The sequence below is a fragment of the Pavona decussata genome, unplaced genomic scaffold (genome assembly GCF_977016875.1).
Source record: "Pavona decussata unplaced genomic scaffold, jaPavDecu1.1 SCAFFOLD_45, whole genome shotgun sequence".
NCBI lineage: Eukaryota > Metazoa > Cnidaria > Anthozoa > Scleractinia > Agariciidae > Pavona > Pavona decussata.
The window spans coordinates 1228372-1240000 of NW_028145467.1; the positions used below are offsets into that span (position 1 = coordinate 1228372).

The window sequence follows — 11629 nt, forward strand, 5'->3', positions numbered from 1 at the left end:
ATTTAAAGAGGGTAACACACAACATAATATCTGATAAACTAGTAGCCCTCTATCTTTTCCTGCATTAGAACAGCGTGTAACAGGTTAATTATGGGCCAAAGAAGGCAAACAAGGTCAAAGAATCGTTTCACCAAGACAAAAAACTTCAGTTGGCAGCAAGCAATAAAGGTTTGTGGTACAACCAGCCAAATGTTTAAAAACTATCCTGGTCGAAAAGTATTAGGGTTAGTCAAATGAAAATTGCCTCGGCAGCAGAGGAATTCATTGATGAACTATCAGATAACGTAGATTCCAACACCAACTCTTTTCCTCTGCAGTCTGAATTCGAAGATGCCGGGGACAATCAAGTAACTTTCACTGTTGTTGACCGGCTGGAAATTAGCAGCAACCTTCAACCGGTGAAAAAGCGCATGCCTCGGGTCAACTCCCCCGGGGTTGCCAGTTTTCTGTTCTGCCTTTTTCTTCCTTGTTTTGATTTAGCCAATGACTTTGTCCCACCATACATTAAGATATCGCTTTAGAATTACATTGATACTGGGCACTTTTGAAGGGTTATAAATTATTGTTGTCTACAGAACTACACAGGGAAAGCTTCTTTGTGTTTGATTGGCCGCGAGCATGAGCTTGTTGACAAGTACTTTAATGATGTGCAATAACTCTGAAAAAATTTTAAGTCTAAAAACGGGGCTTTTGTTTATGTGCGAATTCCCCATCTTCAAATGAATTAATAGGGTATGTAGATTCACCTGATTTCAACGTTATTTGGCCAAAATGTTGCTCAGATATTAATTCATCAAAGCTGGCTTATGTGGAAACATGTGACATGTTAACTCCTGATGCGACTACAAAAATTCTCCATTGTCCAGTTTAACTGATACCATGATAGATAAATTGCAAAATTACTATGGCATTTCCATTCGATCAAATGTGGGAAACCAGGCTGGAAGGGAAAAGGCAATCCACGCTAGCTTACTCCGCTGTGCTTCAAGTGAAAGTCGTCCCCTTCATGACCACTGCCCTACTGGACCAGACTCAAAATCAAAATGAAGCAGTAAATGAAATGTTTCGGTAGCGCATCCCCAAAGAAACATTTGTTGGACAAGAAATGCTTGAAATGGGTCTGTATGATGCCACAAGTGACCTTCACATTGCAACCAGAGCTGAGTTGTGTGGACCGTATTGAAAGTTTAGTGAGACCAAAATTTATATTTGAGTTTGATTAGAATAAGTGCAAGTGGTTCCCTTGAACTGATGCACACGAACACAAAACATACGATAAACGAGTCTCCCGGTTGTTTAAAGTGGAGAGGGAGAGGCAACAGATTATCGGTCTGTGTAGTAAGACGTATCACTTTTTGGGGTTAAAAGATAAGTTTAGTTGTAAAGGAGTGAACAAGAAATGTAATGAAATTAACAAAGAGAAGTACTCAAATGTGTTACTCACCAAAGATGGAGGGTTTGAGGGAGATTATATTCCCAAACTCCATGAGGAAAAACTTTTGAATAAAATCAACTCAGCTGTAGACATGCAGAAAACAAGTGCGTATATCTAGCATCCAGATCTAAAGTTCTTGCTGATAAGATACTCTTGCTTGTAAAATGTAAATATAAATTGTACATAGAATTTCTTATTAGTTTTTCATATTATTTCATTAATACTCTTTTTTGAAAGATTGCAGTTGGTACTAATGCAAATAAACAAAGTTGGCAGAATATAATCATTGCTTGATATCTGAGTCAGCGTGCACGCACTAACACCACACACCATCTCATGTGCGTTTCCAAGGAAAACAGAGCCCCAAAAATGGCCCTTAAGGCCTCTGTGGCCTGTATGGCTGGATAAAGTAGCAACAAATATCGTGTTCTAAATCATTTTGTTCAGTTTAAATCAAACTTTTATTCCCTTGACATCGTGCGGAGGAAAATTAAACATTGCCCCATACCAGACTGTGACTGGATGGGATGTTGGTCAATCGCAGTGTTACCACAAGCAGTTATGTCTCCAGTACCCATTTATACACCTGGGCGAAGAGAGACATTATGTAAAAGTTTCTTACATGGGGAAGCAACACGACAAGAAAACAACCAACCAATATCGTCTACTCATTTTCCCGTCATTTCTTACTTTTCTCGAAGACAAAAAATGAGAAGTCATTCCAATTTCTTTTACTCTCATGGTGAAGCAATTTAAAATATTAGCAACGTTTCCAGGAAGGAAAGATAGGAACAATTCTACTTTATTTAACCATCTAAAAGAAATATCAAAGGCTCCTGTGTAAGTCAATTTGTGAAAGCAACATTAAATGTAAACACGGAAATGTCAGGCCACAATGCTAAAATGGCATGAATGACACTTTATATGAGCAGTTAATACTGGGTCATCATTGGTTGACTTCTGTACATATTTGTCTCCTCATTTTGCTTTAAACCATCAAAATGTAGCCCGGAGTGGGGCTAATTTTAATATCAACCACGTAAAAAAGTGGTAGTGTAGTGACAGTGATCACTTGAATAGTTATGATAACCCCACATTTTCCTTCTATCCCAGGTTTACGGAGTAAAAGATGGCTCTCAAAATAGTGATGGTTCTTACACTATCTGCATTTGCACTATTGGAAAATTGTCACAACCACCACCTGAGTTAGAGGACAAACTAGGGAAAAATGAAAAGTTGCCAAAACCACATTTTTCTTTCCTTATTTTCTTTAAACCTTTACAGTCATTGGTTGTGGTCATAATACTGGGTCATCATTGCTTGACTTATGCACACGTCTCCTCATTTCACTTTAAACCATCAAAATATAGCCCAGAGTGGGGTTAATTTTAATATCAACTACCTAGAAAAGTGGTAGTGTAGTGACAGTGATCACTTGAATAGTTATGATAACCCCACATTTTCCTTCTATCCCAGGTTTACGGAGTAAAAGATGGCTCTCAAAATAGAGATGGTTCTTACACTATCTGCATTTGCAATAGGCGGAAAATTGTCACAACCACCACCTGAGTAAGAGGACAACCTAGGGAAAAAATGAAAAGTTGCCAAAACCACATTATTCTTTGCTCGTTTTCTTAAAGCCTTTACAGTCGTTGGTTGCGGTCGTGAATTTCAATTTTTTAATTTGCTGCATTAAATCACCGTTAACCATCAAGTTTGCTTTTCCGTGGTTCTTTGCATGCATCCCATCAAATATTGCCTAACTTTGCTACATCAAGCTTTTGGAGGTCGCTTTTCTCTTACAAAGTTTGGTGTTAGTCGCTACAAGCATTACAATGATTGCTGGAGAATCAGTGTTGTAAAGAAGTGTTTAACTTAGGTAATTATAATGTTATAAGTTCATGTCAAGAGATTCGAATTGCCAGCTGCCATTTTATTTTCAAGTGTAAGAAAATATGAATAACTGAAATGAAAAACACTACTGCCAGCTCAGGGGCCCTGAAACCATGCACTTGATATAATTTAAACTTTCATTGCAGCATTATAACTGTTTATCATCCGTGTTGTGGCTAAAATTTCCCTTTGATTGTTGTAAACTTTGCTTGTCCATTTGACCAATATAAGGACCTGGACATCTCCACTATGTACACGTGTGCATACTACCAGCATACACAACAAGGTGGAGGAAGGAGCCACACAGAACCCTGGCAGGAATGAAGGTTTTCTGGGAGAATATAAACAATGGTCCAGAGAAGTCTATCACATATTTCGTGAATATATTAATGCAAAGGTATCTTTAATAGAATGCCTACAATGAAACATTCGTTATACACCTCAGCAGACAGTTTTACTAAGGTTTACATCTTATTAAACTTGAGATAAACATATGGCTTTGCATTGTCTGTTGGTTTTGTAAAACATTTGAAGCATTTGTTCATTCATCTCACATTACCACCGTACAGTATCTTTCTTTTATTCCTCAAAGCTGATATTCTTCAGCTTAAGACATTTAAATCTAAAATGTTAATATTGTGGTTTTTGCATTTAAAAATGCTGTAAGCAACCACCAAACTTCCAATGGTAAATTTCGCAGATTATACCAATGACCACTTTTATTACAATAATATAATAAACACTAATTTTGTTTACTTAGCAGTGTTGCCCAACAGTGGGGCTATATAATTTCTTGCCAGCATGTAACAGAACCACAACTTGAAGATGGATCAGAGTTTTGTTTGGATGAACTGATACAGAGCAGCAACCTCGAAGCGGAATGTCAGAGAAACAAAGTAATGGAGCAAGAAAGTCAGAGATTTCAATAACACTTTAAACCTTCGCCCACGTCATCCTCTGTTCTCCTGGAAAAACTACATATGCCCAATTTGGAGAACTAAAATCTGTTCAATTTGCCGGGGCACCAGTGAACATGTTTAAAAAGTCAATTTCTGTCCCAAAACTACTCAGCCTAGAGCACTGACTGTTATCTGCACACAAATAATGGTTCCACTATAGAAGTATAAAAGCGAAAATTGTGGGAAACACTTCAGAGGTTCTTGTACATTGTAATTTAACAGGACAAAACTGAAACATGACAAACAAATTTAATGGTTATTCAAGTACTTTAACAGACGAACATTGGTTATTTCATACTGAACTTGCTTTTTTGAAGCAACTTGAAAGTTGTACATGATCAGACAGAGTTGCTGGAAGTTACATTAAGCAAAGGAAATGCACCATATAACAATGTATATATTATATTTCAAATTTACGTGGGTATTTGGTTCAAAATTCTATAGTGCTTGATTGGATTATAATAACAGGTGAACAGCAATTGAACTAGGACTCACTTATGAGAACTAAATGGTCTCCTATATATATTTTAGCATCATTTTAAGCTTTTATTTGTTTCTATGGAAGCAAAAAATTCCCCATCTTATAAAGCCTTTTGTTAACAGGCCATGCCTTTAACTACATTAGTGTTGTTTTTAAACGTATTCACAGCAAGGAGGAAGTCAAGAATGAGAAGGTCAAAGTGGCTGCTTCATACGATGTCATAGTGTGACAAAGGCAAGGCATGTGCCTCTTCATCAGGGATGGGCTCACTGTCACACCTGTAAGTAGGCCAAAAGGTGCCAAAGATCCTCAAAAGCACATGACTGCGGAAAAAATGATGTGCATTCTTCAAAGTCTAAAGAGTTTAGGGCAGCAAAATTTTCTTTCAATAGTTCACATTCTCATGCTCGTTTCTTTCTCAGAGTAAAATATCTAAATAATTTCACAGAGGTTTTCACGTTTTGTAAGATAGGGTTGTAAATTGTTAGCTTGTTTAAAACTATATATTATTATCAATACCTAATAGCCATGCAGGAGAGAATTCCACGCATGACTTGTGAGGAAAAACGACTTGTTAAAGGCAAAAGCCAAACAAGAAGTGAAGTTAAACTCCATTTTTCAGAAACTAGAGAACCTCGAAATAAGCCAAAAGAAGACCGCCAATGACGTTAAAGATTTGAAGCAGAGATAGAGTCATATAGAAGAACGAGTCACTGAAGTCAAAAGCAACATTGCAGAGAAAGCGCCTGGCGTGGAGTTGGCCAAACTTGAGGAAAAAAAATAGACGACCTCGAAAACCGTTCCAAATGGAATAATATTGTCATATGGGGTTTGCAAGAAGACGCAGAGAAGGAGCACGACTCTTTAGAGCTTTTCTGGCCCACAACTTCTTTGGAAACCATATGGGAGTCAAAGGCATCCAGGTGATGAGGGCACACCGCACGACAAAAAATGGTTTAACGTTGTGAGAATTCTTCAAATTTATGGCTGTTGAAAGGTGGACCATTATCCGATTTGATCTCCTCTGGTACTCCATATGTGTCAAACACCCTCTTGAACGCCGGGATGGTTGCCTTTTCACTAGTGGATCCCACGAATTCGACCACTGGGTATCTGGAATACTGACAGTAGAATATGAGGGGGAATTCTCCATTAGCCATAGGCCCGCAAAAATCCACGCTGACCTTATCCCACGGTCCCCCAGGTAGTTCAGTCATCTTCAGTGGCTCGGGATGTGTTTGGGGTGTGTTAAATTGGCAGGCAATGCAAGTGGATACAAACACATTGGGAGTCCCTTCCCGGAAACCTCTCTCAGGAGCTGTTTTGTCTGTACTAGCCCTTGATGTCCCTCATGCGCTATCTCTACCATCCTCTGTCTAAGTTTTGCCGGTACGACAATCCTATCACCTCTCAAGACCATCCTGTCTACTATGGTGAGTTCATGGAAAACGTGCCTGTATCCCTGTATGCTTGAAACCATTCATGTTTACCTTCTTAGGTACATGGATAAAGTGAAGATTCTAAAAGCCGCCGCTAAAGCTCTTACAGAGAAAGTTTTCTTCGAGTCCCAAATATATATATAAAAGGTCACTGCTGTTTAGCGAAAATGTCCCATGGGAAAAGAAGTCCTCCAACGACCGATTCGATGTCACCATGGGGTCGTTTGATGGCCCAGAAACATGCGAGCTGGTTGGCTGCTACATCCTATCACGCCTCACCGAAAAGTACGGAAATAACATCGGCCTTTACCGAGACGACGGGCTGTCAGCATTCAATAAAAACACCACAAGAGATCGAAAGAATTAAGAAAGATATCTGCAAAATCTTCCGCGATAATGATCTCAAGATCACAGTAGAAGCAAACCTCTCTAGAGTCAATTTTTTAGACGTCACCCTAGACCTAAAAAGTGGCAAACACTCCCCATACACCAAAGAAGGAAACGTACTGCTGTACGTACACAAGCAATCGAGCCATCCACCTTCAATCCTTAGAAATATCCCCGAATCCATAAACAAGCGGCTATCTGAAATTTCTTCTGACAAGGAATGCTTCGACAAGGCCAAAAGTGTGTACCAAGACGCACTTAATAAAAGTGGCTATAAGTACAACCTGTCGTATAAAGCACCAACACCTGAAGCATCACGGCAACGCAGAAACCGCCAAAGAAATATCACGTGGTTCAACCCTCCATGCAGTCAAAATGTAGAAACGAAAGGCGGTAAATGCTTTCTCCAACTCATTGATCTGCACTTCCCTAAATCCAACCCGCTGCACAAAAATCTTCAACCGGAACACTCTTAAGCTGAGCTACAGCTGTATGAACAACGTAAAATCCATCATCTCCAGCCACAACAAAGCTCAAATAAGCAAATCACCAAATCAACCCGAAGAAAGCGAAAACAACTGCAATTGCCGAAACAAGAATTCTTGCCCACTTGAGGGAAATTGTAATGTACGGAACATTGTCTACCAAGCAGAGGTCGTCACACCGCAGACAATACAAACTTACGTCGGATTGTGTGACACAACATTCAAAGAACGTTACAGAAACCATACATGCTCCTTTAGAAACGAACGTTACAAAAATGTAACAGAGCTAAGCAAGTATATATGGAGTCTCAAGGAATAGAAAATCAATTATCAGATTAAATGGAGAAAAGTGAAGCAAGCTAGATCGTATTCAAATGTCAACAAAAAATGTAATCTTTGCTTATGGGAGAAATATTTCATAATTTGCAGACCGGAAATGTCAACACTCAATAATAGAAATGAACTGACATCGATTTGCAGACATTCTAAGAGGTTTCTGTTAAATACTGCGTTTACTTAGTTTACTCGATCGTTTTACATTGCACCCAGTTTTACCGCCCAATAGAATCTTGACACATCACGCAAGCAAGCATTGTTCCCTATTTTCAAATTTGTATATCTTTTCATGTAGCCGTTACTGTTGTCAGTTGCCTGATGATTGCTTCGCTAGAAGCATGAAACTCCGAGTAGCAATTAAATGTGTTTGAACTAGTCCGACTCCAAAAGTTCATCTTTTATATAAATATATATATATATATATATATATATAAATAGAAAGACTGTGTTTTGATTGTGTTTTGACTGTGTATATGTATATATGTATATATGTATATATGTATATATGTATATATGTATATATATATATATATATATAGATATATACATATATATATATATATAATATCAGATGACATATCGAAGTCGGTACGCAACGACAGAGCTAAGCTGCAAAAAGATTATTTACAAGAAGTCAAAGAAAAAGAAGATGAGGAATTTGCCTTCATTTCCTGGTTGGTTCCAGCACAGATATTATACAAGGTTTCCTCTACAAAGTTGTCATTCTGCCGACTAACGAGTAGCTGAACATTTGTATTTTTTTAACCGAACTGACTGTTTTTTTGTAATGATGAACAATTTAGTCTCTTCCTTAGTTGCATAAATGTTCTAAACATATGCATATAGACTTTAACGTCTAAAGGAGATCTCGGCGAAAGCGTGTCTTGAAACCACAATTACAAACATATCAACAGCCTGATCTGCTGCCTTTTATTCCCTGGTTGCCCTTCCTGCCCATTTTTACTGTCAAAAGAAACAGCAATCATATGTCCCAAGACCAAACACCTCCTGCTCCTTGACATTTCCAACTATGTAGAACCCAGACTCAGTTAGGGTGCTTTAGTTTAGGACGCGAATCCCGGTAAACATGTTAAAGCATGTGTTACTTGTATGAATGACAATGATCACTTATAAGTGCTAGCAAGTCCTTATAAGTTTCATCATATCACTACACAAATGTCTCAAGGCCTGTGGCAAATGAGACCGTTATTCAAACCTTCACTTAAAGAATTGATAAAAGTTCACAAATGTTGGAAGCTTAAAACTCTGCTCCACAATAAAAATTCACACCCTTTGTCTTCTCAATTCGATAGATGTTGATTATCCGGATACGAATCCCGGTTAACATGTTAAACCATGCGTTACTTGTATGAATGACAATGCTCATTTATAAGTGCTAGTATAAGTGCTAGCGAGTCGTCGTAAGTTTCATCATTTCACTACACAAATATCTCAAGGTGCGTGGCAAATAAGACTGGAAAACAAACCTTCACTTACAAGTAAAGGTCAGTTACAAAGTTAAAAAATCATTTAGTGTAACCATAAAATAACAATTGGACTTTGACAACACAGTATGGCAATTCAGAATAGTGGAAATAGAAAATATTACTTTTATTTGAGATTGAAGAGCATATTACCTCAAAATGTAATTGTAAGATTTCATATTATAAAAACTGAACCTTAAAGACACTGCATATCCAAATTGACCTGAAAATCTGGCAGTATATTAGTACAAATAAAAAATAGTTAATTCTCATGATTTTTTTTTTTCAGATTCAAAAGCTTGGATTGCAGCAGCAATATGTATATGACAAGGGAACATACACATATCTGTGGAAAATAATGGCACTGGCATTTCTACCTGAAGCAGAGATCATGCCCACGTTCGAGACACTGAGAAGAGAAGCATCAACTGCACCCCTGCAGCGGTTCATTGAGTACGTGGCTAACACCTGGGAACACCTGGCCTCCATCATCCTGGAGCATCTTCATGATGGCAGTTGGGACGAACAACGACATTGAAGGCTGACATCATGCATTAAATCGTCGAGCAGCAGGAAGGCGGCAGATGCCATTTTAATTGTTGATTGAACTATTGCGCCATTATCAAGGTTACATAATTAATAATAAAAAAGCGGTTTGTAAAAAGGCTAAGTTGAAGCGAATTTGCATAACATAGCGGCAAGCTAATTACTTAAATACTTTAGCATGAAGAGAATCGGACTGCACATTCAAAGTATTATATATTATCTGCTACGGGTACCTACAACTATGCCCTTGCTAAATGGCTGGATGCTAAGCTGAAGCCTCTGTCTGTAAACGAAAATACCATCACTGATATCTTTGCCTTCACAAATGAAATTTGTGGAGTTAAGATAAACCCGGGAGAAATCTTGGTCTCTTATGATGTCTCATCGCTCTTCACAAATGTACCCCTGGACGAAACAATTGACATCCTGGCACACAAAGCTTTCGAGGACAACTGGTTCAATGACACCCATGGCCTAAACTTGACCAGAACCGATCTTATTGATCTTCTACATGTTGCTACAAAGGGGCAGCTGTTTCAGTTCGATGGGGCCCTTTACGAACAGACCGATGGAGTAGCCATGGGGTCTCCCCTTGGACCCCTTTTGGCTAATGTATTCATGTGCTCTATTGAAGGGTCCCTGAAAAGTCAAGGAAAACTCCCAGATTTTTACCGCCGCTACGTAGATGACACTCTAGTCAAGATGCCAGATCTGGCGGCAGCCACAGCATTTCTGGATACCTTGAATCACGCCCATAGCGCCGTAAGTTTCACTATGGAGGTAGAGGAAAATGGGATGCTCCCTTTCCTTGGTTTACAGCTTCTAAATCGCGCACCATGTGTTGAAACAAAGGTTTACGTTAAGCCGACAAACACAGGTCTTCTCCTGCACTATCATAGCCATGTGGACAGCCGCTACAAACAGGGTTTGCTCGTCACCATGCTTGATCACGCGCACCGGCTATCATCATCTTGGACACATTTCTCAGAGGAGTGTGAACGCTTGAGAGGAGTTTTCCGAAAGCTGAGGTATCCGAATCACCTTATTGATTGTCATCAACAAGTTTATCACCTCGAGAGTCGCAGCGGACCAGTCTAAACAGCATACCGATGACGTCATCCGGATAGCTATCCCCTATAATGATCAGGATGCTGCAGTGTCTGTCAAACGGCAACTTAGAGATCTTAGCAGCAAGGTGAGAAAGACCATTCAACCCGTGTTTACTAGACGTAAGCTTAATCAAGATCTAAGACTGCGTGAGCCCAAGCCCAACATTGTAACCCAGCAATGTGTTGTTTATTTATTCAAGTGTGACCTGTGTGATGCAGGTTATGTTGGGTATACAAAGGGCCACCTTCACACGCGCGTTGAGGGACACCGTCAAAAGGCGTCATCAATCTGCAAGCATTACTACAAAGAACATAACACTGCTGTTCCGAACAATTTCTTAGCACGCTTCAATGTAATCAAGAAATGCATGAACAAATTTGATTGCCTTGTTAATGAAATGCTGTATATTCAAGAGCTTAAACCAACATTGAATGTGCAGTCCGATTCTCTTCGTGCTAAAGTATTTAAGTAATTAGCTTGCCGCTGTTATGCAAATTCGCTTCAACTTAGCCTTTTTACAAACCGCTTTTTTATCATTAATTATGTAACCTTGATAATGGCGCAAGATGCACCGAAACGTCGGTTCCTATCACTCATATTTCTTGTTTCATGTATTTCTAAATCATTTCTTTTAAGATTGAACTATTGCACAGAGAAGCCAGGCTCGGTGCCCTTCACATTCGGTTGGTGTCCGAAAAGAAGCTGAAATGAATCCAGCGGAAGATCTACCGATCCTTACAGAGCAAAATTTTAGATCAGAGGGAGAACCACACCTCAGCTCAACAGCTTTTGAGGGCATGTGGACATTTAAATGGGCCAGTTTGTAGCAAATAAATATTTTTCCCTTCATCTAGAAGGAAATTTCACTTAATTCTAGAAACCTTCCGGGATTAGGGTAACAAGTATAGACAATTTAGCTGTAATTTCAAGTTTAAATATAAAATCAAGTATAGGTTACTTCAAATCAAGTGTTTTCCAGTTTCATAAAATTTACAAGTTTAGGTTATTTCTTCTATAGTTCCAAGTCTAAAAATAATGTGCTTTCCAGTATAGCAGTTTTTGTAGCTATATTGT

General features: G+C 38.8%; 1 protein-coding gene and 1 pseudogene across 1 annotated transcript in view; one reads left to right on the top strand and one right to left on the bottom strand.

Moving 5' to 3' along the window:
* Window positions 1–11629, bottom strand: part of LOC146482582 (uncharacterized) — a 70965-nt gene that overhangs the window by 25187 nt on the left and 34149 nt on the right. The window lies entirely within an intron of this gene.
* The window catches only part of LOC146482585 (uncharacterized), a 2065-nt pseudogene continuing 141 nt past the window's right edge, over window positions 9706–11629 (top strand).